This window comes from Heteronotia binoei, chromosome 4, assembly GCF_032191835.1.
Source record: "Heteronotia binoei isolate CCM8104 ecotype False Entrance Well chromosome 4, APGP_CSIRO_Hbin_v1, whole genome shotgun sequence".
Classification (NCBI taxonomy): domain Eukaryota; kingdom Metazoa; phylum Chordata; class Lepidosauria; order Squamata; family Gekkonidae; genus Heteronotia; species Heteronotia binoei.
Genome location: NC_083226.1, coordinates 177,981,588 through 178,004,810, shown reverse-complemented (window position 1 = coordinate 178,004,810; position 23,223 = coordinate 177,981,588).

Genomic DNA, 23,223 nt, shown 5'->3' with positions numbered 1-23,223 from the left:
AAGGTGCTTTGCTAAGCCTAACCCCACCCACTGAGATGAAAGGCAAGAACAGAAGAGAAGCCATGTTGGATCAGGCCAATGGCCCATCCAGTCCAACAGTCTGTGTCACATAAGAACATAAGGGAAGCCATGTTGGATCAGGCCAATGGCCCATCCAGTCCAACACTCTGTGTCACATAAGAACAGAAGAGAAGCCATGCTGGATCAGGCCAATGGCCCATCCAGTCCAACATTCTGTGTCACATAAGAACATAAGAGAAGCCATGCTGGATCAGGCCAATAGCCCATCCAGTCCAACACTCTGTGTCACATAAGAACATAAGCGAAGCCATGTTGGATCAGGCCAATGGCCTATCCAGTCCAACATTCTGTGTCACGTAAGAACATAAGAGAAGCCATGTTGGATCAGGCCAATGGTCCATCCAGTCCAACACTCTGGAAAGGGTAGGGAATTCAGCAACCAGAAGAAAAGAAGAATGATTCATACCCAATGATTTCCAGGTTCTCTAACAGACATGCTCTGAACCTTGTTGGTCTCCTGTGAATGTACTGTAAAGATTGGGTTCCAGTGATAAATAAGCCTCCAAACTGAAGAAAGACGTCTTGTTATCTAGAACAGACGTCTTTAGAAGGGCTTCTTTTAGTTCCATAAACTAAATACTGGAATATTGTTACTCTTTGGAAAGACTGTTTTTGAACTGTCTTCTGTGAATGTCTTTTTGCTACATGCTCTTGTCTATTTGAAGTTCTACGTGCAAGCTTTGTCAGAACACCACTGACCTCTACATTACAGTTTTGTTGTTTAAAATGTCTGTTAGCAGTTTTTTTTTTATTTACATAGCTGTATGCTAAGAAACCTATAGTTTCTCTAGGGCCTTCTCAGTGGCGGCACCGATGTTATGGAATGCTCTCCCAGAGGCCACAATAGCCCTGCGGGACCTCTCCCAGTTCCGCAGGGTTTGTAAACCTAAACTTTTCTTTCAGGCCTACAACAACTAACGTGGGAGGGGGCTGCCATTGTTACGTCGCTGAACAATATCATCTGCGATACCACAAATAGAGTAATATAAGGAACAGAGAGCCGAGATAGGGAGACGCCGCCTTCGTTACGAAATCTTTTTATAGCACCTAATAATGTAGCTTTAAATTGTTGATATGTGTTTTATCTTTTATAATTGCATTTGCATTGCTCCGCCGTGGCTGTAGCTGCCCAGAGTCCGCTCAAGGAGTGGGTGGCATATAAATCTAAAGTAAATAAGAAAAAAAATTAAAAAGCTGTCTTGCCAAACACCTGTCCTCTGTTGTGCCCACTCACCAGCCTCTTCTAACTGCACAAACCTCTTTCACCTTGGCGAAGATTTTAAGATGGCAAGATGCCCAGTCGACAGACTAACTGGGTCGTGCTGTTACACAACAAGGATACCTGGAAACGCGTGCCATCATGCCTAATATTAGGTTACAGCCATTAATGTTTTGGACTTTTTATTTATAGCAACTCTATTTGCGGCAATGATTGATCAGTGACTGTAATGATTTCAAAGTCTGAATAGCTCTTTCAAGCTTACGAGTTCATAGGCTGCATGGCAATTATGTTCCAAAAGACGGAGAACGGGAGGTGAACTAAATCGGGACCGGCCTGTATGGAAACTAAATCAGGCTTGCTTTTTCAAACTCCCACCTGTCCGCCTCCAGGTAGGGCCTGGAGATCTCCCAGAAATACAGCTGATCTCAGGATTACAGAGATCAGTTCCCCTGGAGAAAAATGTCTCCTTCCTTGTTGTGTATTGGTTGTTTTGACTGCTGGTTTGTCAGTTAACCTTGAAGCATAGTTCATCGCCCTCCAGGGTACGGGTGCCTACATCCTGATTGGCTGTTCTTTCAGAACCAACCAATTGGGACGCAAGGCATTTACCTCAGGAAATGCAAATGAAACATCCTGGAGAGACCAGTGGGGTGGATTGCTGTCCACATAAGGGGGTGTGCTTAACTCAGGCCAAATGGATATAAGGAGTGGTATCGTCTGTTTGTGCTCAGTTCTGCTCTTGTTCAATAAACGTTCTTGCTTACTTCAAGCTGACTGAACTCACTATATAATCTTCCTCTTCTTCTTCTCCTCTTCTCCTTCGTCTTCTTCGTCAGTTTGGAGTAGTGGATAAGTGCGTGGACTCCTATCTGGGAGAACCGGGTTTGATTCCCCACTCCTCCACTTGCAGCTGCTGGAATGGCCTTGGGCTAGCCATAGCTCTGGCAGAGGTTGTCCTTGAAAGGGCAGCTGCTGTGAGAGTCCTCTCAGCCCCACCTATAGGAGACTGTAAGCCGCTCTGATTCAGAGAGAAGGGTGGGGTATAAATCTTCTTTTTCTTCTTTTGTGAATTGTATTACGTAGGATGAAGACTTTATTGGACTCTTAATAAATATATTCACTTTATCCTCCTCCGCCTCCTTCTTCTTCCGATGGCCACTATTCTGATGCATGGACACAACACCATTTTATGGCTGAATCCTGCTCTAAAATACCATCTGCAGCCACAAGTCAGACCTGCGGATGCCGTAACACCTAGTCTGGGAATGTTAGTTCTAATGCAAAGCATTTATTTAGGGGAGTTTGTATGCAAGTGGTTTGTCTTCTGTTGTGTGCACAGGTAGTCAGCTGCGGTGAAAGAATCCACAGTGACACACAGTCCCTCTAACTCTCTCAGTCAGTCTGACCTAGTTAAGGATGCTCTCAACGGATGGGACTCACTTTCCTTTCTTCCTTGTCAAGTGGATTGCCTAAATAGAAAATCCTCTAGAGGAACTCCTACCCAGACTTACAGTGGAGCTCAGGTGCAAACAGTACTCATGTAGAATGACTCAGCTTGCCGAGACTCAGGTGTGGGACAACCTTTGACAAGGCCAATTTGGAATTCCCCAGAAAGCTTGTCTGCTTCTATCTGCTTTCAAAGCTCTCTGTTCCTTTATCCTTTCTCCCTTAAACACTGTGCTTCTTTAACCCCCTAGCTTCTTCTTTCTGTAGCGTCATACACAGGGGTCATTTTGTAGAAAAATAGGTGGTGGAGTTCATTAGTATATGCCCCCCCCACCCCAGCCAAAAGCAACCCGATGCAAGAAAGGAGATCCCTGATCAAGCTTGGCTGGCTAGAGATCTAGCCCATACTAGTTCAAGTTTAGCCACGGTGACTAAAGGGAACGTCTTCATTCAGAGGCAGTCAGCCTCTGAATCACAGTGTCAGGAGGCAACATCGGAGAAAGATAGGCTTTCCAATCCCCAGGTCCCAGCGGGGGATCCCCCAGTTTTATAGGCTTCCCCCAACCCCCAGCCAGCTGGCTGGTGGGGGGAAGCCCCACCCCCACAGTCACCATGTACCTCTAGAGCTATGGAAGGTTTAGAAACCTGCAAACAGGTCCATTTTTAAAATGTGTGCCTTTAAAGTTGAGCAGGAAACAGGAAGCGCTTCATGTGGAAGGGTCAGCAGCAGTTTCGTTAGAGCACAGACCCTCCGTTTGTTTCGCTTTCGTTTTCAGAGCAAGTAAAGTTGTGGAGGAACCAGACCCAGTAAGTGTGTGTGTGTGAAAGAGAGAGGGAGGGGGCAGGGGATTCCCCGGTTTGGAGCCCCCCCCCCACTTTAGAAAGCTTTAGAAAGGAGGGGGAAAATGACTACTGGGCACTCTATTATCCCCTATGGAGAACGATTCCCATAGGGAATAATGGAGAATTGATAGCCAAAGGAGTCTCAAAGTGGCTTACAAATCTTTTCCCCCCTTCCCCTCCCCACAACTGAGAGCCAGTTTGGTGTAGTGGTTAAGTGTGTGGACTGTTATCTGGGAGAACCGGGTTTGATTCCCCACTCCTCCACTTGCACCTGCTGGAATAGCCTTGAGTTAGCCATAGCTATCGCAGGAGTTGTCCTTGAAAGGGCAGCTGCTGTGAGAGCCCTCTCAGCCCCACCCACCTCACAGGGTGTCTGTTGTGGGGGGAAAAGATAAAGGAGATTGTAAGCCACTCTGATTCAGAGAGAAGGGCGGGGTATAAATCTGCAGTCATCTTTTTCTCCTCTTCCTCTTCCTCCTCCTTCTTCTTGGTGGGGCTGAGAGATAAATTAAATTAAATCAAATGCATTAGGGTTTGTAGAATCTTTCGGGCTCAAGTACCGTGTTCTACTGGAGAAAGTTTTTCTTCCAGACGTTTCGTTCTCAGCTGCGGAGAACATCCTCAGTGGCATTGCAGCCGGAGCAGGTGTTCTGACCTTCTTGGCTGCTGTCTCAATGCATTTCTAACATTCTAACATTTCTGTGGCTCCAGAAGGTAGGACCAGAACCAATGGGCTGAAATTAAATCAAAAGAGTTTCCGGCTCAATAATAGGAAGCACTTCCTGACCGTTAGAGCGATTCCTCAGTGTAATAGGCTTCCTTGGGAGGTGGTGGGATCTCTTTCCTTGGAGGTTTTAAAAGAGAGGCTGGATGGCCATCTGACAGCAATGAAGATCCTGTGAATTTGGGGGGAGATATTTGTGCAGGGGGTTGGACTAGATGACCTTGGAGGTCCCTTCCAATTCTATGATTTTATGAAATCTAACCAACAGCAGGGTTGCGAGACAGTTCCTGGGTACTGGTGAGAGGATTGTGGGGGAGCCACAGTGTCATGGGAGAAGATTAAAAAAAAAAAAACACAGAACTTCATTTACTTACTGGAAGTTCATTTAGGAAACGACAAAGGGTACATTTAGGAATCATTGTGAACTTTATGATAAACCCACAATAGTCACAGCAATTCCTAGAGGGATCCCAGATGTTAGCTCTAGCTCACTGGTAATTCTGTGGTAAAACCACAAAGTTCCCAGCAATTCCTAGAGCGACCTCTTGTCACTTCCTGTGGGAACTTCCTGTAAGTTCACGAGGCTGCTTTATTTTGTTTTTTGTTTTGTTTTCCTTTGATCTCTTGTCATACTTTTGGGTCACTCTGAATGTCAAAAAGAACTTTTCTGACTTCCTCAGACCCGAGTCTGAGAGTTTATTCTCTCCCCCCCCCCCCACACACACACTCTCTCTCTTTCATCTCTTAAGATAATGTGAAAACATTTTCCCCTGGAAAACATGTTTATGCAGCATCAGCATCAAAAAGCCATTTTCTTGTTTTCCCTAATGACTTTATCAGACGTACAGCCACACAATGAAAGATGTTGTTATTCCCTTTTCTTTCCTTGATCTTTATGTTTTCATGGAAACATCATTAGTGAGGATAATAGCGGTGCCAGAACAGATTCAGCGCACGGGCCTGACACTCCCGTCCTAATGGGCCACGGGCGCAATCGGTTTGCCTGGGAGCTCCGCAGCACATGTCAGCAGCCATTTCGGAAGGATGAAGCCACAGCCGCCTCCTCGGCGACTGTCTCGAGGCAGCGCAAGGATCAGATTATCCCCTTCGACACCATCTCTAAGGGGGCCTTTCTGACACTCCGGTTCTTCTTCGAGAGCTCGCCTGCGTCTGAGCAGGTGGCTGGGCCTGGTGGTCTATGAGACTGGCCTCAGTCTTATGTTTCTCTTACCTGTGAGATGAATGCAAGTCCCATGATAGCTTGGGGCAGTCTGTCCTTTGTCGGGAATGTGGGTTGGTATGAAAATCCAATGCTCTCTCTCTCTCTCTCTCTGTCTGTCTCTCTCTCTCTCTGTGTCTCTTTCTCTCTCTCTCTCTCTCTCTCTCTCATCTGTCTGTCTGTCTGCCTGCCTGCCTGCCTGCCTGCCTCCCTCCCTCCCTCCCTCCCTCCCTATCTATCTATCTATCTATCTATCTATCTATCTATCTATCTATCTATCTATCCATCCATCCATCCATCCATCCATCCATCCATCCATCCATCCATCCATCCATCCATCCATCCATCCATCCATCCATCCATCCATCCATCCATCCATCCATCCATCTATCTATCTATCTATCTATCTATCTATCTATCTATCTATCTATCTATCTATCTATCTATCTATCTATCTATCTATCTATCTATCTATCTTCTTCCGTCCAGGGATTTTTTCCCCAGCTGGAACTCCTTTGCATATTAGGCCACACACCCCTGATGTAGCTATAATAGGTCACACACCCCTGATGTAGCCAATACTGCAAGAGCTTAAAGGGCTCTTTGTACAGGGCCTGCTGTAAACTCCAGGAGGACTGGCTACATCAGGGGTGTGTGGCCTAATAGGCAAAGGAGGTCCTGCCAGAATTCCTTACAGGGCTCTTCGTACAGGGCCTGCTGTAAGCTCCAGGAGGAATGGCTACATCAGGGGTGTGTGGCCTAATAGGCAAAGGAGGTCCTGCCAGAATTCCTTACAGGGCTCTTCGTACAGGGCCTGCTGTAAGCTCCAGGAGGGCTGGCTACATCAGGGGTGTGTGGCCTAAAATGTAAAGGAATCCCTGCTACAAAAAAAGTCCTCCATCCATCCACCCGTCTGTCCGTCCATCTGTCTGTCATCTCTTTGTCTGTCTGTCTGCCTGCCTGCCTGTTCATCCGTCCGTCTGTCTATCTGTGCTCAATGCTTCCTCCAATGGACTCAAGGCAGCGTAGGTGAATCTTTTTCTCATCATTGTAACTTCACCTTGAGATTTATGTTAGGCTGAGACTAATAGATTCAACGATTCTGTCTCCTATCGGCCCATGCTTTTGTGAGAAGCCAGAACATCCAAATGAATGTTCACCACTCGGGGCTCTGATCTCCTGTTTAAAAGGCAGTAGAAAGACCAGCCTGTGGGATGCTTCATTGCTCATCCATTTGTAAATGATGATAATCTGCCACAGGTATCGGTCTCTGTCCAAATGTCAGGTTCGAAGAAAGACAGAAGAAAGGTCAAGGGCAGATGTGTCACCCAGATAATCTCGACTCTTCCACAATCTCTTCAATAATCTCCCCTAAAATGGGAAGATTAGAAACAGGTTTATAATTAGCCAGCACTTTCTTCTCTGGCAAGGATCTTTTTTTCATCAGTGATTTAATCGCAGCCTCTTACAGGGGTTTAGGAAAACAAAAACCTTCTGCCAGAGAAGCATTGACATTCTTTGGCACAGGGGATGTTGTTACATCTTCAGTTTGGTGTAGTGGTTAAGTGCGAGGACTCATATCTGGGAGAACCGGGTCTGAGCCCTACTCCTCCACTTGCAGCTGCTGGAATGGCCTTGGGTCAGCCGTAGCTCTCACAGAGGTGTTCTTGAAAGGGCAGCTGCTGTGAGAGTCCTCTCCAGCCCCACCTACCTCACAGGGTGTCTGTTGTGGGGGAGGAAGGTAAAGGAGATTGTAAGCCGCTCTGAGAATGAGATTCAGAAGAAGATGATGACATTGGATTTATATCCCGCCCTCCACTCCGAAGAGTCTCAGAGCGGCTCACAATTTCCTTTCCCTTCCTCCCCCACAACAGACACCCTATGAAGTGGGTGGGGCTGAGAGGGCTCTCACAGCAGCTGCCCTTTCAAGGACAACCTCTGCCAGAGCTATGGCTGACCCAAGGCCATTCCAGCAGCTGCAAGTGGAGGAGTGCGAAATCAAACCTGGTTCTCCCAGATAAGAGTCCTCACACTTAACCACTATGGCTGACCCAAGGCCATGCCAGCAGGTGCAAGTGGAGAAGTAGAAGAAGAAGAAGATGAAGATATTGGATTTATATTTCACCCTCCACTCAAGAGTCTCAGAGCGGCTCACAATCTCCTTTATCTCCCTCCCCCACAACAGGCACCCTGTGAGGTAGGTGGGGCTGAGAGGGCACTGACAGCAGCTGCCCTTTCAAGGAAAACCTCTGCCAGAGCTATGGCTGACCCAAGGCCATGCCAGCAGGTGCAAGGGGAGGAGTGGGGAATCAAACCCGGTTCTCCCAGATAGGAGACCTCACACTTAACCACTATGGCTGACCCAAGGCCATGCCAGCAGGTGCAAGTGGAGGCGTGTGGAATCAACCCCAGTTCTCCCAGATAAGAGTCCGCACACTTAACTACTATGGCTGACCCAAGGCCATGCCAGCAGGTGCAAGTAGAGGCGTGCGGAATCAAATTCGGTTCTCCCAGATAAGAGTCCGCACACTTAACCACTACACCAAACTGGCTCTCCGTTCAGAGCGAAGGGTAGGATATAAATCCAATGTCTTCTTCTCCTTCTCCTCCTCCTCCTTCTTCTGAGAGAACCCTCCAGAGCAGCCATATTCTGCAGGGGCACTGATCTCTGCTGTCCGGACATCAGTTGTAATTCTAGAGATAGCCACATCCGCTGAGTCTAGGTTGGCGACTCCCCCTATAGCTTCTCAGGACGTGACATCCCAGGCCCGTACCGTGGCTTCCACAGAGTTGCCTCTGATGCTCTAAAACAAAAAGGCCACGGCCTTATGTAATCGTATCAGCCTCCAGTGGAAGACTAATCTCAGCAGACTACCTGAGGGGCTACAGTGCCCGATCGAATTTTCAGCAGAGAACGGTGCAGAACGCCAGAACTCTGCTACGTACAACAGAATGAATAAAGGGCATGCCTTTTCTCGTGCGTTGTGCCCAGTGCAATCTAGGACAGACCCGTGGTGGTCATGACAACCTCAAAGCCTTAAGCTCGACCCGAGGGGGATTTTGAATGGATATTGAAGTCCTCCGGAACCACTAGTTTGGGGGTAGAGTCTTCAAACCCAGGCTAGAAGACATCTACGCTTAGGCTTCCCAATCCCCAGGTCCCAGAAGGGGATACCCTGGTTTTACAGGCTTCCCCCCTCCCCCAGCCAGCTGGCCGGCGGGGGAAGCTCCACCCCCACAGCCATTATGCACCTCCAGGAACGATTCCCATAGGGAATGATGGGGAATTGATCCACGGGTGTCAGGGGCTCTAGGAAGGCTGTTTTTGAGGTAGAGGTGCCAAATTTTCTGTATAGCATCTAGTGCCTCTCCTCAAAATACCTCCCAAGTTTCAAAAGGATTGGACCAGGGGGTCCAATTCTATGAGCCCCAAAAGAAGGTGCCCCTATCCTTCATTATTTTCTATGGAAGGAAGGCATTCTAAAAGGTGTGCTGTCCCTTTAAATGTGATGGCCAGAACTCCCTTGGAGTTCAATTATGCTTGTCACACCCTTGCTCCTGGCTCCGCCCCCAATGTCTCCTGGCTCTACCCCCAAAGTCTCCGGGCTCCACCCCCAAAGTCCCCAGATATTTCTTGAATTGGACTTGGCAACCCTATCTACGCTAGCCTTCTTTACCATATGCTAGCCCCCTCCCCCTCCATTTACAGTGAGTTTTTAATATTCAGAAATAGCATCTCCCATTTATTGTTTGGCATGGTATAGCTGACTCTGTCACTTCCAGTTTCTGGGATTGTTCTCCTAAAGCTGTAGATCAGCTCTCAGGTATGAGCAAAGGTTGTTGTTGTTTTTTTGTAGCAGGAACTCCTTTGCATATTAGGCTGCACCCCTATGATGTACCCAAACCTTCAGGAGCTTACAAGTAGGCCCTGTAAGAAGAGCCCTGCGAGCTCTTGGAGGATTGGCTACATCAGGGGTGTGGCCTAATATGCAAATGACATCCTGCGACAAATAACCCCCTGCATATAAATCTATATCGATACACAAATCTATATCAATAGGTAGAATGACAGACTGATCTGGACCTATACGGATTGACTGACAGATAAATCTACATCTGTATCAATGAAAGATAGATAAATGCTATGATAGACAGATCAATGCCACATAGATTCCCGAGGTGGCCTTCCACCTTTACATTGCTGGTGCACTTATTACAGAATAATTCTGCTAACTCGTTAGGGCGGGGCTTTTTGGTAGAAAAAGCCCAGCAGGAACTCATTTGCATATTCGGCCACACCCCCTGACATCACCATTGTTTCACATAGTACTTTTTTGTAGAGAAAAGCCCAGCAGGGATTCATTTGCATATTAGGCCACATCCCTGATGCCAAACCAGCTGGAACTGTGTTCCTGTGCATTCCTCTCCACCCCCCACCCCTGCTTTAGGGTCTTTCTTTGGTACCAGGCCTTTTTTTGCAGCAGGAACTCCTTTGCATATTAGGCCACACACCCCTGATGCAGCCAGTCCTCCTGGAGCTTACAGTAGGCCCTGTGAGAAGAGCCCTGTAAGGAATTCTAGCAGGACCTCCTTTGCCTATTAGGCCACACACCCCTGATGTAGCCAATCCTCCTGGAGCTGACAGCAGGCCCTGTGAGAAGAGCCCTGTAAGGAATTCTAGCAGGACCCCCTTTGCCTATTAGGCCACACCCCCCTGATGTAGCCAATCCTCCTGGAGCTTACAGCAGGCCCTGTAAGAAGAGCCCTGTAAGCCCTTGGAGGATCGGCTACATCAGAGGGTGTGGCCTCATATGCAAAAAAGTTCCTGCTACACACACACACAAAGCCCTGGATATGAGTCATTAGGAATAATCCATAAGGAAAGGAAAGGTCCCCTGTGCTAGCACCAGTCCTTTTTGACTCTGGGGTGACGTTGCTTTCACAATGTTTTCACGGCAGACTTTTTTACGGGGTGGTTTGCCATGCCATTGCCATTGTCTGGGGCAGTGATGATCTGTATTCTTGGTGCTTGGGGAGGGGTGAAAAGTGGAAGGGCTTCTAGACCCACTTGTGAACCTCCTGATGGCACTTGGGTTTTGTTTTTTTTTGGCCACAGTGTGACACAGAGTATTGGACTGGATGGGCCATTGGCCTGATCCAACATGGCTTCTCCAACATGGAGAGCCAGTTTGGTGTAGTGGTTAAGTGTGCGGACTCTTATCTGGGAGAACCGGGTTTGATTCCCCACTCCTCCACTTGCACCTGCTGGAATGGCCTTGGGTCAGCTATAGCTCTGGCAGAGGTTGTCCGTGAAAGGGCAGTTGCTGTGAGAGCCCTCTCCAGCCCCACCCACCTCACAGGGTGTCTGTTGTGGGGGAGGAAGGTAAAGGAGATTGTGAGCCGCTCTGAGACTGTTCGGAGTGGAGGGCGGGATATAAATCCAATATCTTCTTCTTCTCTTATGTTCTTATGCCTTCCCCAGTTATCTACGCTTTCCCCCCTGCAAGCTGAGTACTCATTTTACCAACCTCGGAAGGATGGAAGGCCGAGTCAACCTCGAGCTGGCTATCTGAAAACCCAGCTTCCACTAGGGATCGAACTCATGTCGTGAGCAGAGCTTAGGACTGCAGTACCACAGCTTTAACACTCTGCACCATGGGGCTCTTGAGAGTCCATAGTCCATAGCACAGTGGTAAACCATCTGCCCTGTAAGCAGAAGGCCCTAGCTTCAGTCCTTGGCATATTTAGTTAAAAGAAGCAGCCCTGGGAGTAAAATACAACGCAGATTCAAATAAAGCTTTCCTGGGCTGATGGTAGAAGGTTGGCCACATTGTAATGACCTTTCTGAACCAGAGTACGTACCGAACGCTTCCTGTTACAAATGGTGGAGGCCAACTCCATGACCTCTGCGCTTGTGGTTATCCATTAAGTTTGTACAACTTACAAATGTCTCCCGTTTTCACGATGGCGAGTGAGAGAGCCGATCCCAATTCCGGTTCCAGCGGGAAACAAAACATCCACTTACAGGACGCAGTTGTGGTTGTCAGATGAACAAATCATTAATTAGACGAAAGGTCAAAGATGCGCCTTCAAAGATTGACGCGCTTAAGTGGACTCGCGTTAACAGGCGAGGGATCGTCAGCTTCCTAAATGGTGTAAAAGGCCACAACTTATTACATGAATACTTAAATGATCTTTGCGAGCTTTGTTGCTATTATTTAAAAAAAAAGTAATAAAAAAAATCAAGCAAAACAATATTTATCTCGCATACCAATTAGCATTAGCCCGTGTCGGTTTTGAGAGAGACAATGGGGACCAATGAGTGGCAGCCTTGAAAGAAAATACTGACAAAAGGATATCAATGTTCCTTGAGAATATGAACCATCATTAAAAACAGAGCCAAGCAAAATAAACAAACATGCTAAAAACAAGAGAGATGTAGGCAAGCTGGTACGGGTCCAGAAAAGGGTGACAAAGATGGTGAGGGGTCTGGAGATCCAGTCCTATGAAGAAAGGATGAAGAAGTTGGGGATGTTTAGCCTGGAGAGATCACTGACTTCAAATACATGAAGGGCTATCATTTAGGTGTTGGTACAGAAGGCTGGACCAGAACCAATGGATTGAAATTAAATCAAAATAGTTTTTATCTCAACACTAGGAAGAACTTCCTGACCGTTAGAGCGGTTTTTCAGTGGAACAGGCTTCCTCGAGAGCTGGTGGGCTTCTTTGGAAGTTTTTAAGCAGAGGCTAGTGTCAGAACTTGTAACTTTTGCTTTATGTGCCTTAGCCAAACCGACTCCATGCTGTACCTTAGTAATAACATAGAATGCCTGACCACTGCAATTAACCCTGGCCCCTGTGCTATGCCAAATATTTAGGGCAATAGGGCAGGCGACAGATAGTCTCTGCTTAACATCCACAGGTGCCCTTTGAAGACAGGCCGTTTGGCCTTCACAACAGGGGAGCATCCTCCCTTCTGATAACGGAGTCTGGGAAGAAGAAATGCTTGTTTGAAACCGTGTGAATGATTGCTTTATTGTGCTTTACTGATGGCATAAAATGTAACCAACTGCCAGGAGTTGGCATTACTGTTATTTAGTCGCTCTAGTACTGTAGTTCTTCAATAAAGATCCTAACTTGTAACAAGTATTGGACTCGTCTGAAGTTCGTCCAAGTTCTGACAGCTAGATGGCCATCTGACAGCAATGTGGATCTTGTGAATTAGGCAGATTATGAGAAGAAGAAGACCACAGATTTATTTATTCGATTCGATTTATACCCCACCCTTCTCCCTGAATCAGAGTCTCAGAGCAGCTTACAATCTCCTTTATCTTCTTCCTCCACAACAGACACCTTGTGAGGTAAGTGGGGCTAAGAGAGCTCTCTCAGAAGCTGCCCTTTCAAGGACTCCTACAAGAGCTATGGCTGACCCAAGGCCATTCCAGCAGGTGCAAGTGGAGGAGTGGGGAATCAAACCCGGTTCTCCCACATAAGAGTCCGCACAATTCACCACTGCACCAAACTGGCTGTGAGAGAAGGTGGAGTCTGTAGCGGGGATGGAGTTCAGCGGGAGGGCAGGAAGACTTACATCCATGCTTAGTTCTTGTGACCCTTTGTTACACACCCAGGGAAATGCTGATTGACACTTTGGGACCAGACAGCAATTTTTCTCCAGGCCAATTTGACCAAGGACCCTGGAGGTTTTTTACCATCTTCTAGGCATGGAGCAAGGGTCTCTGGAGGTGTGTGGAGGAAATATCTGTGAATTCCCTGCATTGTGCTGGAGGTTGGACTAGATGGCCCTGGAGGTCCCTTCCAACTCTATGGTTCTAACAAAGGTAAGTTGGGGTAGATCAGGGGTGTTGAACTCATTTGTTATGAGGGCCGGATCTGACATAACTGAGACCTGGTTGGGCGGGGCCATGTCGGGTTGGGCCGAACCATGTTGGGCCGGGCCATGTGTGTCCCTATTTAAAATTAGGTAGCAGAGATATAAATTCTATAAAGAATATAGACAAAGACGTGTATTTTTTTTGTTTGTTTAAACTTAAAACATGCTTAAAATGTTAGCGCTCGTTGGTCTTAAAGAAGCTTTCTTTGTGTTTCTCCCATGGGATCCAGGAAACTGGGCAAAGGAAGCTCTGGCTCTTTCCTTCCATGGGATCCAGGAGACTGGGGGGGGGGAGCCTCAGCCAATGGAGAAAATAGAGGCTTTGCTCTGCAGCTCCTGTGCAATCGAGCAAGCCTTGCAAAGCAAATTGTTATGCAGAAGGAAGCAACAGAGAGGGAGAAGGAAGCAGATGACAGTTAGTTGCTCGGGGGTCTGATAGGAGCCCTCCAGGGGCCTGATTTGGCCCCCGAACTGCATGTTTGACACCCCTGGGTAGAAGTCGTCGTCCATCAGGCTGCAAATTCTTGCAAAGTTCAGGTATAGCTTCTGGCTCTCCTTTTCTGCTACCCACCCATTCACTTCAAGCTGGGGGGGAGCCTCAGCCAATGGAGAAAATAGAGGTTTTGCTCTGTAGCTCATGTGCAATCGAGCAAGCCTTGCAAAGCAAATTGTTACGCAGAAGGAAACAACAGAGAGGGAGAAGGAAGCAGATGACAGCCCGTGGCTCGGGGCTCTGAAAGGAATCCTCCGGGGGCCTGATTTGACCCCCGAACTGCCTGTTTGACACCCCTGGGTAGAAGTCTCTGTCTACCAGGCTGCAAATTCTTGAAAAGTTCAGGTATAGCTTCTGGCTCTCCTTTTCTGCTACCCACCCATTCACTTCAGGCAGTTTCTCGACCCCACCGATTTCTCGAGCAGTTATTTTTTAAAGCCTTTTGTGGGAAAAGCAAACCGCACTTCAGAGTATCAGCGGCGTTGGGATGCCAGCTGAGAAAGGTAATAATTTATAATACATTAGAGAAGTGGGCCTGATAAAAGGGGGTTGGGTGGGAAAGGTTTTTTTCCTCCCTTTACAGCCTCTGGCCCTTGCATAACTTAAGCATCAAGGTGTCCCCTGCAAATGGGCTGCCTTTCACCTGAAGCGATCACCAGTGTTTGAGATAACGTATTGTTTAATCCTCCCAACTTCAACATGAATCGTTCTCCGGGATTAAAAAAAAAAAAATGCTGATGTTCTCGTAAAGGAACCGTTTGGAGTGTGAACATCAGCAATAAATGACGATAAGGGAAAATAAAGGTATCTGGCAGGATGGGAGAAGATAGGCGCAGAAGGAATTCTTTTTCTGAATCCGTTGCATCTCAAGACTCTATATCTGAGGGACTCAGTGTGCTCCCCATGGGTGCCATGATGCCTGAAGACATGATGCTTTTTTTGTAGCGGGAACTCCTTTGCATATTAGGCCACACACCCCTGATGTAGCCAATCCTCCTGGAGCTTACAATAGGCCTTGTACTAAGGACCCTGTAAGCTCCAGGAGGATTGGCTACATCAGGGGTGTGTGGCCTAATAGGCAAAGGAGTTGTCAAGCATGCATATTTCTGTGTGCCATGATAGTCCACAAGACATAGAGCAGAACACCACCTTAGCCTGCTCCCCACTCCTTTACAACCAAAGGGTGCATAATAAATCCATCCGGTCCAAAGATGTTCAGGTTAGCCTTGCTAGCAACGGTGTAATGTGCCTCTCCCCCAGATTCACACAGCCAGGTCTTATCTGCTCTCAGAGAAAGTGTGAGAAAGGGAGATGTTTTTATTAGCTTGCGTTCCTTAGCAATGAAAGAGATACTATGTAGTAGCCTTTGAGCCCGTGAAACAAATTGCATCTGTATGTTATCCTTTGAAGCTATCCTATAAAGTAACTGCTTGAAACTGTATATGTCATTACTTCCAAGGATTCTGTCCTTGGCAAAGCTATGGAGTTCCTACAATAAAGCAACTTTTGATTCAATAACGAAAGACTGATTATTGAGAAATATCGATGCTTGACAGGAATCTACAAAAAAAGCCCTGGCTGGTAGCCATTAATAGACTTGTCTTCCACAAATCTCTCTAATCCCCTTTTAAATAGGTCTATGCCTGTGGTCATCTACATTATTACAGTTTTATGCACATTATTCTTCTTACAAAGCCGGTTCATTAGTAGTTGGAATCAGTCCGTCCAGGGCTCTTTTTGTAGCAGGAACTTCCTTTGCATATTAGGCCACACCCCCTCCCCGATGTAGCCAATCTTCCCAAGAGCTTCTTACAGGGCCTGCTGTCAGCTCCAGGAGGATTGGCTACATCAGGGGTGTATGGCCTAATAGGCAAAGGAGGTCCTGCTAGAATTCCTTACAGGGCTCTTCTCACAGGGCCTACTGTAAGCTCTTGGAGGATTGGCTGTATCAGTGGTGTGTGGCCTAATATGCAAAGGAGGTCATGCTAGAATTCCTTACAGGGCTCTTCTCACAGGGCCTACTGTAAGCTCCAGGAGGATTGGCTACATCAGGGGTCGTGCTAGAATTCCTTACGGGGCTCTTCTCACAGGGCCTACTGTAAGCTCCAGGAGGATTGGCTGCATCAGGGGTGTGTGGCCTAATATGCAAAGGAGGTCCTGCTAGAATTCCTTACAGGGCTCTTCTCACAGGGCCTGCTGTGAGCTCCAGGAGGATTGGCTACATCAGGGGTGTGTGGCCTAATAGGCAAAGGAGGTCCTGCTAGAATTCCTTACAGGGGTCTTCTTACAGGACCTACTGTAAGCTCTTGGAGGATTGGCTGCATCAGGGGTGTGTGGCCTAATATGCAAAGGAGTTCCTGCTACAAAAAAAAAGCCCTGCCCGGGATAATTATTGTAGCTGAAAATCCTTGGCATATTAGGCCACGCCCCCTGATGTAGCCAATCCTCTTGGAGCTTAACAATAGGCCCTGTAAGCTCTTGGAGGATTGGCTACATCAGGAAGGTGTGGCCTAATATGCAAAGGGGTTCCAGCTACAAAAATAGCCCTGCTGACGACCCCTTTCCTGGTGCCCCCAGGTGTTTGTAGAAAGTTGGTGGGGCCAGATGGAGCTTTTGCTCAGCAAGACTTCTGACTGGCCACTGGAGATTTGATTGGCCATTGATATTTTTTAAAATGTTGCTTTCGTGGCAGCTGCCAGCATAAAGATCTCCACTGCATGACTGAAGGTCAATTGCAACTGCCGTTTTGTGGCTGGCTCCCCCTCTTATGGCAGCCATATTGTGGCAAGCGGCTTTGTGATTGTGTCAGTGTTTGAAAAAGAGCCCCAAGGCTCAAACAGGTTAGGGGCCCCTTTCAGACATGTACAGAAGTTAAAACGGAAAGCTGGACTGAACATTTCTCCAGTCTCTCTCTCCACCTCTAACTAGGGTTGCAATCCCCAGGTGGGGGCAGGGATCCTCTGGTTTGGAGGCTTTCCCCCCGCTTCAGGGTTGTCAGAAAGTGGGGGAAGGGGAGGGAAATGTCTGCTGGGAACTCTATTATTCCCTATGGAGATTTATTCCCATAGAAAATAATGGAGAATTGATCCGCGGGTATCTGGGCCTCTGGGGGGGGGTGTTTTTTGAGGTAGAGGCACCAAATTTTCAGTACAGCATCTAGTGCCTCTCCCCAAAATATCCCCCAAGTTTCAAAACGATTGGACCAGGGGGTCCAATTCTATGAGCCCCAAAAGAAGGTGCCCCTATCCTTCATTATTTCCTATGGAAGAAAGGCATTGAAAAGGTGTGCGGTCCCTTTAAATGTGATGACCAGAACTGCCTTTGGAGTTCAATTATGCTTGTCACAGCCTTGAACTTGGCTCCACCCTTAATGTCTCCTGGCTCCACTCCCAAAGTCTCCTGGCTCCGCCCCCAAAGTCTCCTGGCTCCGCCCCCAAAGTCTCCTGGCTCCACCCCCAAAGTCCCCAGATATTTCTTAAATTGGACTTGGCAACCCTACCCCTAATGCCCGCTGCTTGGGCTAGCTCTAGTACTTACCAGGTTGTTGTTGTTTGGGTTTTTTTTTGTTTTGTTTTAGTAGGAATGCGCAGGAATGCAATTCCACTGGCTCGATGTCAGGGGGAGTGGCTTAATATGCAAATGAATCCTGCTGGGCTTTTCCCACAAAAAAAGCCCTGCACAAAGTAATGGAGACACCAGGGGTGTGGCCTAATATGCAAATCCCTGCTGGGCTTTTTCTACAAAAAAAACGCCCTGGTACTTATAGTACTTATTATGGGGTGCTTCCAGGGACAACTTTAGGATGTAGTCTGTGATCCTCACCAAAACCCTGCTTGGTAGATTAGGCTGTGAGATATTAAGGCACTCAGCGTCAAGGACGAGTGAGGTGTTTTCTTCCGACTATGGTCACCAGCTCATTGAGGGTAGAAGAGGAGGAGGAAGAATTGGAGTTATATCCCACCCTTCACTCCGAAGAGTCTCAGAGCAACTCACAATCTCCTTTATCTTCCTCCCCCACAACAAACACCCTGTGAGGTAGGTGGGGCTGAAGGAGCTCTCACTGCCCTTTTAGGGACGACCTCTGCGAGACCTATGGGTAACCCAAAGCCATTCCAGCAGCTGCAAGTGGAGGAGAGGGGGAATCAAACCCGGTTCTCCCAGAGAAGAGTCCACACACTTAACCTCTGCACCAAACTGGCTCTCCCAGAAGCTGACCTTTCAAGGACAATGTGAGGGCTATGGCTGACCCAAGGCCGTTCCAGCAGGTGCAAGTGGAGGAGTGGGGAATCAAACCCGGTTCTCCCAGATAAGAGTCCACACACTTAACCACTGCACTAAACTGGCTCTCCCAGAAGCTGCCCTTTCAAGGACAATGTGAGGGCTATGGCTGACCCAAGGCCATTCCAGCAGCTGCAAGGGGAGGAGAGGGGGAATCAAACCTGGTTCTCCCAGATGAGTCCATGCACTTAACCACTACACCAAACTGAGTCTCAGAAAGGGTGGAGTCTGGAGCGGGGATGACATTCAGCAGAGACGTGGTGTCATATGTCCCACCTTCTGAAGCTGTGGTTTCATCCAAGGGAACTGGTCTCTGTAGCCTAGAGATCAGGGCCTGCCCAGCCACCAGGCAAACTAGGCGACTGCCTAGAATGCCAGCCTTCTAGGGGGTCCCAAATTGGGTACCCCCACGTGACTTGGTGACATTATCAGTGCGGGGGTGGTTGGGGGGAAGGCCCCAGAAGTTAGCCTTGGCTAGGGTACCAGACTAGGGTTGCCAAGTGCAATTCAGGAAATATCTGGGGACTTTGGGGGTGGAGCCAGGAGACTTTGGGGGTGGAGCCAGGAGACATGAGGGGTGGAGCCAAGATCAAGGCTGTGACAAGCATCATTGAACTCCAAAGGGAGTTCTGGCCCTCACATTTAAAGGGATGGCACACCTTTTCAATGCCTTCCTTCCGTAGGAAATAATGAAGGATAGGGGCACCTTCTTTTGGGACTCATAGAATTGGACCCCCTGGTCCAATCGTTTTGAAACTTGGGGGATAGTTTGGGGAGAGGGACTAGATGCTGTACTGAAAATTTGATGCCCCCCCGGAGCCCTAGATACCCGCAGATCAATTCTCCATGATTTTCTATGGGGAGAAATCTCCATAGGGAATAACAGAGTTCCCAGCAGACATTCCCCTCCCCTCCCCCCGCTTTCTGACGACCCTGAAGCGGGGGGAGGGCCTCCAAACCGGGGGATCCCCTGCCCTCACCTGGGGATTGGCAACCCTATACCAGACAGTCTATGGCGAACAAGGCTACAGAATGATATCCCATAACCAATCAGGGGGATATCCAATAGGTCGAGCGAAGGTAGCTAAAGGTGGAAACAAGAGAAGGCAATTGAAAGAAACAAGTGGGCCTTTTCGCCACGAGCTCTGGAAAACGGCCAAACCAAAGCAGACGTGTGTTTTTTTCCCCCCGACCCTGCATTGCAGAAAACGTTTCCTAAAAACCCTGAGTTTGTTCAGCTGTGATTACAATCTCTGGGTTGCATCAAGAGCAATAATGGGATTGACCCACTGCCAAAATTCCCCTCCGCAGGCCCCTTTGTAACGAATGGGAGTCCTACGAGTGCATTACCGTTGCTCAAAAAAATAAATAAATACATGTTTTTTTGTGTGTCATGGCTGTTCCACTCAAAGGCCAAAATGGCGGAGAGCGTCGCTCCAGTCGAGGAAAGAGCAAACCCGTCCGCTTCATTGTCACAACCGTTTGCCGTTTATTGACCGCTCCTACCGCCCGTCTGAGAAACATATGAACATATGAACATGAACATATGAACATATGAAGCTGCCTTATACTGAATCAGACCCTCAGTCCATCAAAGTCAGTATTGTCTACTCAGACTGGCAGCGGCTCTCCAGGGTCTCAAGCTGAGGCCTATTTGCTTGGACCCTTTTTAGTTGGAGATGCCGGGGATTGAACCTGGGACCTTCTGCTTACCAAGCAGATGCTCTACCCACTGAGCCACCGTCCCTCCCCTGCAATTTTCAGCGATAGGATTTTTTTTTACAATTTTCAGATTCGTGGCTTTGCATTGCCATGGTGCACGAGAGGGACAAACGGTCTCCCGTTCAGAAAGGCCGTCTTTCTCACAAGGAAGACGTTGGCCTGTTGTGTCCACTTGGTGTCATCATCTTAATTGGGACAATGATTTCTGCTGTTCAGCAAAATTGCTGGAGGAGGAGGAAGTGGTGGTGGAGGAGGAGATTGCATTGATATCCCACTCTTCACTACCCAAAGGCGTCTCAGAGCAGCTAACGACCTCCTTTCCCTTCTCCTCCCCGCATCAGACACCATGTGAGGTAGATGGGGCTGAGAGAACTCTCCCAGAACTGGTCTTGAGTAGAGCAGCTCTGAAAGAATTTGTGGCTGACTCAAGGTCACGACAGCAGGGGCATGTGGAGAAGTGGGGAATCAAACCCGGTTCTCCCAGATAAGAGTTTGCACACTTAACCACTACACCAAGCTGGCTGTTTTGAGGAAAATGTGACGCTGTCTTCATGGTGGCCTTGGAGAACCATGGATGCCTTGCAGCTGCAGTTTGGTGTAGGGGTTAAGTGCGCGGACTCTTATCCAGGAGAATAGGTTTGATTCCCCACTCCTCTGCTTGCAGCTGCTGGAATGGCCTTGGCTCAGCCGTAGCTCTTGTAGGAGCTGTCCTTGAAAGGGCAGCTTCTGTCAGAGCCCTCTCAGCCCCACCTACCTCACAGGGTGCCTGTTGTGGGGGAAGAAGATATAGGAGATTGTAAGCCGCTCTGAGTCTCTGTCCTGGAAAGGGCAGCTGCTGTGAGAGCCCTGTCAGCCCCACCCACCTCACAGGGTGTCTGTTGCGGGGGGGGGGAAGATATAGGAGATTGTGAGCCACTCTGAGTCTGTGTCCTTGAAAGAGCAGCTGCTGTGAGAGCCCTCTCCACCCCACCTACCTCACAGGGTGTCTGTTGTGGGGGGAGAAGATAGAGGAGATTGTAAGCCTCTCTGAGTCTCTATCCTTGAAAAGGCAGGTGCTGTGAGAGCCCTCTCAGCCCCGCCAACCTCACAGGGGAGGAGAAGGTATAGGAAATTGTGAGCCACTCTGAGTCTCTGTCCTTGAAAGGGCAGCTACTGTGAGGGCCCTCTCAGCCCCACCCACCTCACAGGGTGTCTATTGTGGAGGGAGAAGATATAGGAGATTGTAAGCCACTCTGAGTCTCTGTCCTTGAAAGGGCAGCTGCTGTGAGAGCCCTTTCCACCCCACCTACCTCACAGGGTGTCTGTTGTGGAAGCAGAAGATAGAGGAGATTGTAAGCCTCTTTGAGTCTCTATCCTTGAAAGGGCAGCTGCTTTGAGAGCCCTCTCAGCCCCACCAACCTCACAGGGGAGGAGAAGATATAGGAGATTGTAAGCCGCTCTGAGTCTCTGTCCTTGAAAGGGCAGCTGCTGTGAGAGCCCTCTCAGCCCCACCTACCTCACAGGGTGTCTGTTGTATGTGTGAGGGGGGAGGTAAAGGAGGTTGTGACCACTCTGAGTGAATCTCAGAGGAATCCAAAATCCTCCTCCTTTTTCTTCTTCTCAATGAGCTGGTGACCGTAGTCTGAAGAAAACAAGGCGAATCGCAGCGTACAGGGTGGGATATACATCCAACTTCTTCTGCTTCCTCCTCCCCTGCCCAAATCGGATGGACATGCTCCTTACTGCCAAGATCGCATCTGCAAGGTCTCCCAAAGGTCACGCCCAAAAGGTCGGCTCACAATCTGGGCGCTCTGGGTGATGCTCGAGGAGGTAGTGAGAGGGATATCGAGAGATGAAGCCTCTCAAGGTGAGGTCAGGAGCATATTCTGGGACTGTGGAGTAGCTCAGGGCACGGCCCCTGACTACGAAGGAGGCAGAGCCGGCTGGAAAACTTCGAATCAAACTGAAGCATCTGTGCCTCGCCTTGGAATGCTTTGCGAAACATTTGTATTGCCATGGTATCATATGGCGCCGTTATATTTCTCTGCTGCTACGTCTCAGTACTCTGGTTCGGCTTCTTGGCCCTCTCTGTCCTTGCTAGGCTTCCCAATCCCCAGGTCCCAGCGGGGGATCACCTGGTTTTACAAGTTTCCCCCCCGCCCCCCAGCCAGCTAGCCGGCGGGGGAAGCCCCAGCCCCCACAGCTCTTGATCTCCAGCAGTTTTAGGGAATAATGGGGAATTGATCCGCAGATATCAGGGGCTCTAGGGGGGCTGTGTTTTGAGGTAGAGGCACCAAATTTTCAGTATAGCATCTAGTGCCTCTTCTCAAAATATCCCCCAAGTTTCAAAACGATTGGACCAGGGAGTCCAATTCTATGAGCCCCCAAAGAAGGTGCCCCTATCCTTCATTATTTCCTATGGAAGGAAGGCATCTAAAAAGGTGTGCCGTCCCTTTCAATGTGATGGCCAGAACTCCCTTGGAGTTCAATGATGCTTGTCACAACCCTTGCTCCTGGCTCTGCCCCCAATGTCTCCTGGCTCCACCCCCAAAAGTCTCCTGGCTCCACCCCCAAAGTCCCCAGATATTTCTGGAATTGGACTTGGCAACCCTAGTCCTTGCTAGGGGTGGACACAAACTGAAACAGGGATCCAAACCTGTCACGCGTTTGGCCCTGTTTGCGATTCGCAAACCAAAGTTCGTGACAGGCCGCCCCCCCAAACCCCCCCCCCAAACTTTTAAAGCGATTTGTGGGAGTTCGTGGCGGTTCATGGAGTCCCTTTAAACCCTTGCTTTCTGTTTCCTGTGAAAGCCACAAAAAACTGCACAAGGACTACACCAGAAAGTACAAAAACACTCCCAGTCAATGCTCCCTCTAAGCTGCAGAGTCTTGTGAGCAAAACTTCTACTTGGTCTCATTTGGAGTACTGTGTGCAGTTCTGGTCGCCGCACCTCAAAAAGGATATTATAGCATTGGAGAAAGTCCAGAGAAGGGCAACTAGAATGATTAAAGGGCTGGAGCACTTTCCCTATGAAGAAAGGTTGAAACGCTTGGGGCTCTTTAGCTTGGAGAAACGTCGACTGCGGGGTGACATGATAGAGGTTTACAAGATAATGCATGGGATGGAGAAAGTAGAGAAAGAAGTACTTTTCTCCCTTTCTCACAATACAAGAACTCGTGGGCATTCGATGAAATTGCTGAGCAGACAGGTTAAAACGGATAAAAGGAAGTACTTCTTTACCCAAAGGGTGATTAACATGTGGAATTCACTGCCATGGGAGGTGGTGGCGGCCGCAAGTATAGCCACCTTCAAGAGGGGTTTAGA